A 7,418-nucleotide genomic window follows, 5' to 3' on the forward strand; every position below is an offset into this window, starting at 1 on the left:
TTTCTTTTGGGGTTTATTTTATATGGTGTTCACTCAGCTTCTTGAATATATATTCTCTCATTCTTCATTATACCTGCTAAGTTTTCTTCTAGTAATTCTTCTGCAACTTTTTTGGTGCCTTTCCTTGCTTTTTCCCATTCTGGGATTCTTATTATGTGCATGTTATTTCTTTTGATGATGTCCCACATTAATTATTCTTAGATTTTCTTCTTTGCCTTCCTTTTTGATTCTGCTTTTTGTTTTAGCAGATCAGAGGTGCCAATTCTATCTTCTATTTCACTGGTTCTGTGTTCCGTCTCTTTAATTCTGCTCATGTGTTCTTGCATTGTGTTAACAGCATCTGAAATGTTGGACCTCATATTTTGGATAGTGATTTCTTGTTTTTCCAGAGCCTCTAATGCCTTGTTTGTTATATCTGCATTGATTTGGATTGTTTTTCTTAAGCTTTTTCTGAGTTCACTGACAGTTTCCTGTAGTTCTTCAAGTTTGTCTTTCACCCACTGAAAATATTCACTGGAGCATGGAGATGTACACAAGGCAGGCACATTTGCAGACACATGTCATGGTAGGTGAGTGCACGAGCACACACAGTGTGTGTGCATGCACAGGGATCTAAATGGAACACCTGGAAGCCTTGGTTTCCTCCTCAAGAACTGTCTGCCACTTCACTCTAGCTCCCACTGTCTCACTCCTTCCTGCTTGAGCTTTATGAGGTCCCACCTTGTCTAGCAAACAGCAGTGATCCCACAGAGTACCTCACTCAAATTTTAGCTGTCCTGCTAGCTCCTAGTTGGTCACTGCATCATAGCAAGTCACAGCAGGTTATGGAGTGTCACTGCAGGTCCTGGTAGGTTGTGGCTCTCAGTGGGTCACAGCTCTCGTGCCTCTTTCAACTCAGTTCACTCTTTTTTGAAGGTGGTGTAAAATTCGCTTTTTTCCTAGTTAATAGTCATCTGCAGCTTGTGCCGACATGGCAGCTTATGCTCCTTTTTTTACAGAAGTTTCAGAGAGCACTTCTGGGAGTTTTTAAAACTACTTTGATATTGCTACTCCTGTGAGAATATTAATACACCCATGGTTCCAAATGTCTTATACTATCTTTTAGTAATTGAAATTTGCGAGGAGCTAGAGTCAGAAAATCAAAAGGGCCGGACTCGCTCAGCATTTCTTAAGCTCAAGGAACTGAAGAACAGATTCAAACCTAGAGTTGCTGTAATCAAGGATGCTATGGGCAGAATATTAAATGATCCAGGAAGTATTAAAAGAAGATGGAAGGAATATACTGAGTCATTATATAGAAAGGAATTGGCAGATACAGAGGAATTTAAAGAAATAACATACGAGCAAGAGCCTATGGTGATGAAGGAAGAAGTTCAAGCTGCTTTGAAGGAAATAGCAAAAAATAAGGCCCCAGGAATAGATGGTATACCAATTAAAGTATTTCAGATAACAGATATTGCCCTGGATGTGCTCATCAAGTTGTGCCAAGAAATTTGGAGAACAACCACTTGGCCAACTGACTGGAAGAGATCTATATTTGTTCCCATTCCAAAGAAAGGTGACCCAACTGAGTGTGGAAACTACAGAACAGTGTCATTGATTTCACATGCAAGCAACATTCTACTGAAGATCATCCAAAAACGATTAGAACAGCACATCAGCAGAGAACTGCCAGAAGTCCAGGCTGGGTTTAGAAGGGGTCGTGGTACTAGGGATATTGTTGCTGATGTTAGATGGATCTTGGCTGAAAGCAGAGAATACCAGAAGAATGTCTATCTGTGTTTCATTGATTATGCAAAGGCATTTGACTGTGTGGATCATAACAAACTGTGGCTGACTCTGAGAAGAATGGGAATCCCAGAACATTTAATTGTGCTAATGCGAAACCTATACTTGGACCAAGAGGCAGTAGTCAGAACAGAGCAGGGTAACACTGCATGGTCCAAAATTGGGAAGGGTGTACTCCAGGGATGCATCCTGTCTCCATACCTTTTCAACATGTATGCAGAGTAGATTATCCGAGAGGCTGGGCTCTATGAGGAGAATTGTGGCATCAGGATTGGTGGAAGGTCTATTAACAATCTCCGTTATGCAGATGACACAACCCTGCTTGCTAAAACTGAGGAGGACCTCATGCACTTGCTGCGAAGGGTCAAGGACTGCATCCTTCAGTATGGACTGAGGCTCAATGTCAAGAAGACAAAGATTCTCACCACTGGACCAATTAGCAGCATCAGGATGGATGAGGAAGAGATTGAGATTGTTCACAGCTTCAGTTTGCTCGGCTCCACAGTCAACACTGTTGGCACCAGCAGTCAGGAAATCAAAAAGCGTATCGCGATGGGAAAGTCTGCTGTTAGGGACCTCTCTAAAGTACTCAGGAGCAGCAGTGTCTCTCTGGACACCAAGGTGCGCCCGATACAGGCCATGGTCTTTGCAATCGCTTGGTATGCATCAGAGAGTTGGACAATGACTAGGGAGGACAGAAGGAGAGTGGATGCTTTTGAGCTGTGGTGCTGGAGAAGGGTACTGAATGTACCCTGGACTGCCAGGAAAACAAACGGATTTATCTTGGAGAGGATTAAACCAAGCTACTCCTTGGAGGCAAGGATTCTGGGGCTTCGTCTGACATACTTTGGACATGTTGCTGGGAGGGACGGGTCCTTGGAGAGGGACATCATGCTTGGGAGGGTGGAGGGACAGTGCAGGAGGGGAAGACCCTCTATGAGATGGATTGATTCGGTGACTGGGGTAATCGGGATGGGTGTGTCAGAGGCGGTGCGGTTGGCGCAGGATAGAGCAGGGTTTAGGGCTGTTGTGCATAGGGTCGCTATGAGTTGGAAACGACTCGACAGCACATAACAACAACAAATCTTTTAGTAAATGAAATCTTCCTTTCCTATCAATAGAAGAGTTTAGAAAACTAAGACAATTTTTAAAATTAGTTTGCATACAGTAATTTATATACATTATGTTTCATTCATTTACATTGTGTTTTGTGCAATCATTCATATACACTATATGTTATATAATTACTATTGGTCTATATCTATTATCTATCACTCTATCTTCTCAAGTCTCCATTGAACCTTTCCTATTCCATTGAACCTTTTCTATTCCTCCTCATCAAATTGTTTCTAAGAAAAATATTTCTTTGAAGGTTGTATTACTCACAAAGTGTTTTTCTGTCTTTCAAGAAATTCTACTGGGAGCTCTGTTGGTGTCGAGTAGACTGTTAAAGGCTGTGTGTCTCTGGTGGTTGGAGTTCACCATGGTTCAACGGGAGAAAGTGAGGCAATCTTTTCCCATGCTATTTGCAACTTTGGAAAACTACTGGAAGGTCAACTATGAGTCTGTCAGTTTCTACTACAAGACAATGAGTTATTTTGGGTAATTCTACTGAACTCTTTTCTTCTCCAGTCATATGAGATACCATACCATTGTCAACTTTTTTTTTACCTTGAATAATACCTCCTCAGAAGGACAAGTGAAGATCTTTAACATTCGCGTCAATTTCAATCTTACTTGAATTTCTATGAATTGTGATAGTGAAATCAAGTGATGTTTGATTTGTGTATTGGTTTCCTGTGGTGGCTGTAACTATCACAAACTTAATGACTAAAAATAGTACAGACTTACTGTTTTACAGTTCTGGAGGTTAGAAATTCTAATGGGTTGTGTTGTTTGTTAGTCAGTTACTGCCAAGCCAGCTCTGAGACATGGCAAGCTTACAGAACAGAATAAAATGTTGTTCACTCTTGCATCATCTGTGGGATGATTGTTCTTTTTGAGTGCATTGTTATGTATTTATCTTTTTTTTGTTGTTCATTCTTTACTGATGTTATCCTTTATTTTATCAATTGACCATTGTTGAGTATATGCAACGTATACCAATCCTTGCCTCCAAGGAACATTCTGTTTGTTCATTCTACACTATTTTCAATATTCTTCACAAACATCACATTATGAGAACATAAATTCTTCTGCTTTCCTATTTTGTTATTCAACTATTGCATGCACATGAAGCAATTAAAAGAAACCAAAAAAAACAACCAACAACAAACAACCAAAACCAACTAAAATACCCCCCCCACACACACACACACAAAACAAAGACAGAAAAACAACATTCCAGTCAACCAACAAAAACAAACCACCATAGTTTGGTTTGGATACATCTTAGTCATCAAAAGAACATGCTTACTTTTTAAATTTTGAAGAAGCCTCTTGCAAAAGATTTACTAATACAAGAAATCCAGTACAGCATATAGAATTAATAGCCTTACAAAAGGAATTGGAGGAGGAAAACAGAGAAAAGTATGCATAAATGAACAAATAAAAATAATAACAAATCCACAGGAGCAATATATTACAAAATACTAAAAAAGAAAAAAATAAAGTTCTAAAGAACAAGGGGAGGAATAGGTAAGGCTGTTGTTTCTAGGGTTGCAATGAGTTGTAGTTGATGTGATGACACTGGAAAACAGCAGCCATATAAGAATGTTTGTGACACAACTCTCATAGCTACCTACTACTGAGGGAAGTAGCCCTACTCTTAATTTTTTTTTAAAAATTAAAAAAAACTTTAAAAGATACTATGGAATATAATGCTAGAAATTGCTTTATTTTTCTGCTTTATAAGAGTTTGTTGTTGATCCAAGTAGAATGAAATAATTGACAACTTCATTTTCAACTCCATTTCTCAAGATGTTGTTTATCAGTCCAGTTGTAAGGATTTCCATGCTCTTCATCTTCATAATTCATACTGAAGAATATAGTCTCTGACCTTCATCAGTGTTTTGTCTTTTTTTTTTTGAAAAGCAACATTTTGTCATCATGTTGTGATATAACATATTATGGCATATCATCATTATGTTAATGATTCTTCCTCCATTTCTGATGCCATATTCTTCTTCATACAGTCTGGTGCCAGATTATTTGTTCAACATACAGATTAAGATGAAAGCATACAATCTTGCTGCATGCACTTTCCAGTTTTATGTCATGATCCTTCACCTTTTTCTGTTCAAATTACTGGTTTTTGATCTGTGTGCTATTTCTACACAACCATGATGAAATATTCTAAAATTCACATTTTTTTTACAATTTTATCCATAATTTATTAGACTCTCCATTGCCAAATACTTTCATATAGTAAATAAAGCACATCTTTCTGTATTTTCTGTTTTAAATAAAATAAATCTGACAACAGTAATATTTCTAGCTTCATATTCTCTTCTGAATCTATTCTGAACTCTTGGAAGTTTCCTGTCTATGTATGGGGCTAATAGCTAGGGAATCACAGAATTGGTTCATTCTAGAGACTCTAAAGGAGATTCCTTTCCTAGGTTCTTCGAACTTCTAGGTGCTATCTGCATTCCTGAACTGTTGGTCACCTAACTGTAATTTCTGCATCCATCCACACATTACCCTTTCCCCCGTGATCTGCTGGGTCTTGCTCATAAAGGGCACACACAAATTACTCAAGATAATCTCTCTATTTTGAGATCCTTAACTTGATCCACTTGTAATTGGATCAATTAGCTTTGTAAACTAACTTTCACAATTGTTGTTATCTGTTGTTACATGCTATCCAGGTGACAGCTCTGTGAACAACAGACCTAAAACTTGTTGTATACTGCACCATCTTCATAATCCCCTCCATGCTAATGCGTGTTGTGACATTCATTGTGTGAATCCCTTTTGTTGAAGGTCTTCCTTGCTTTTTCTGAGCCTATACTTTTCCCAGTATGGTGTCTTTTTCCAAAGACTGGCCTTTCCTGATGTTGTTGTTATGTGCCGTTGAGTTACCGGCGACGTATAGTGACTCTATGTACAAGAGCCCAAAACTCTGCTCTATCCCATACCAATCAAATTGTCTCTGACATACCTACTCCCCCCCCCCCATTACCCAAGTCACTGAATCAATACATCTCATCAAGGGTCTTACTCTATTGCACCATCTCTCCACCCTCCCAAGCATGATGACCCTCTTCAAGGACTGGTTCCACCTTGCAACATGTCTAAAATATGTCAGATGAAGCTTCAGAATCCTTGCTTCCAAGGAGCGGCTTGGTCTCACCCTCTCTAGGATGAACCTGTTTGTTCTCCTACCAGTCCATGGTATATTCAACACTCTTCTCCAGCACCACAGCGTAAAGGTATCGATCCTCCTTCTATCATCCTTAGTCATTGTCCAGCTTTATGACACATAGCAAATAATTTTAAAGACCATGGCCTGTATAAGGCACACCTTAGTGTCCAGACTGACATCGTTGCTCTTCAGTACTTTGGAGAGATCTCTGACAGCAAGATATGCCAATTCATCTTTTAATTTCCTGGCTGCTGGTACCAAAAGTGTTGATTGTGGAGCCAAGCAAACCAAAGCTGTTAACAATCTCAATCTCTTCACCATCTATCATGATGCTGCCAATTTGCCCTGAGATGAGAATCTTTGTTTCTTTTTGTTGAGCCATATTTAAAGCTGTAGTTTTTTACCTTCTCCAGCAAGAGCTTCAGGTCCTGCTCAGTTTCAGCAAGCAGGGTTGTGTCATCTGTATAATGTTGACTACTGATGAGTCTTCCTCCAATTCTGATGCCACATTTTTCTCATAGAGCCCAGCCTCACAGATAATCTGTTCCACATACAGAATGAAAAAAGTATAGAGATAGGACACATCCCCAGCCTTCACTCTTTTAAATCTTGAACCATGTAGTGTTTCCTTGCTCTGTTCTGATGACTGTCTCCTGGTTCGGGGATAGGTTTTGTTTAAGTACAATCAAGTGTTTTGGGATTCCTATTCTTCTCATATTTAGCCACAGTTTGTTATTATACACATAGTCAAATACCTTTACACAGTCAATAAATCACAGATAGACATTCCTCTGGTACTCTGCTTTCAGCCAAGATCCATCTGACATTAACTATAATATCCCTAGTACCATGTGGCCTGCAATGATGAAGAAAGAAATTCAAGCTGAAAAAAAAAACACAAGGCCCCAGGAATTGATGGCATACTGATTGGCATATTTTAACAAACAGAAACTGCCCTGGATGTGCTAACAAAGTTGTACCAAGAAATCTGGAAGGCAACCACTTGGCCAACTGACTGGTAGAGATCTATATTTGTTCCTATTCCAAAGAAAGATGACCCTACAGAGTGTGAAAATTACAGAACAATATCATTAATATAATATGGAAACAAGAGTCTGCTGAAAATTACCCAAAAACTAATGGAACAGCACATGAACAGAGAACTGTCACAAGTCCATGCTGGATTTAGAAGGTAAAATCTTCTACCATGTACCATGGCATTTCCTGATAACATACCCTAAAGTATGTGAAATGAACTTTCACTATCTTTTTACTCCTCTAAAGAGCACCCTGGTTGAAATTCCTCCAAAAAGGAACAAATATA

Source organism: Elephantulus edwardii, unplaced genomic scaffold (genome assembly GCF_000299155.1).
Source record: "Elephantulus edwardii isolate Elephantulus edwardi_28Jun2011 unplaced genomic scaffold, EleEdw1.0 scaffold00172, whole genome shotgun sequence".
Taxonomy (NCBI): domain Eukaryota; kingdom Metazoa; phylum Chordata; class Mammalia; order Macroscelidea; family Macroscelididae; genus Elephantulus; species Elephantulus edwardii.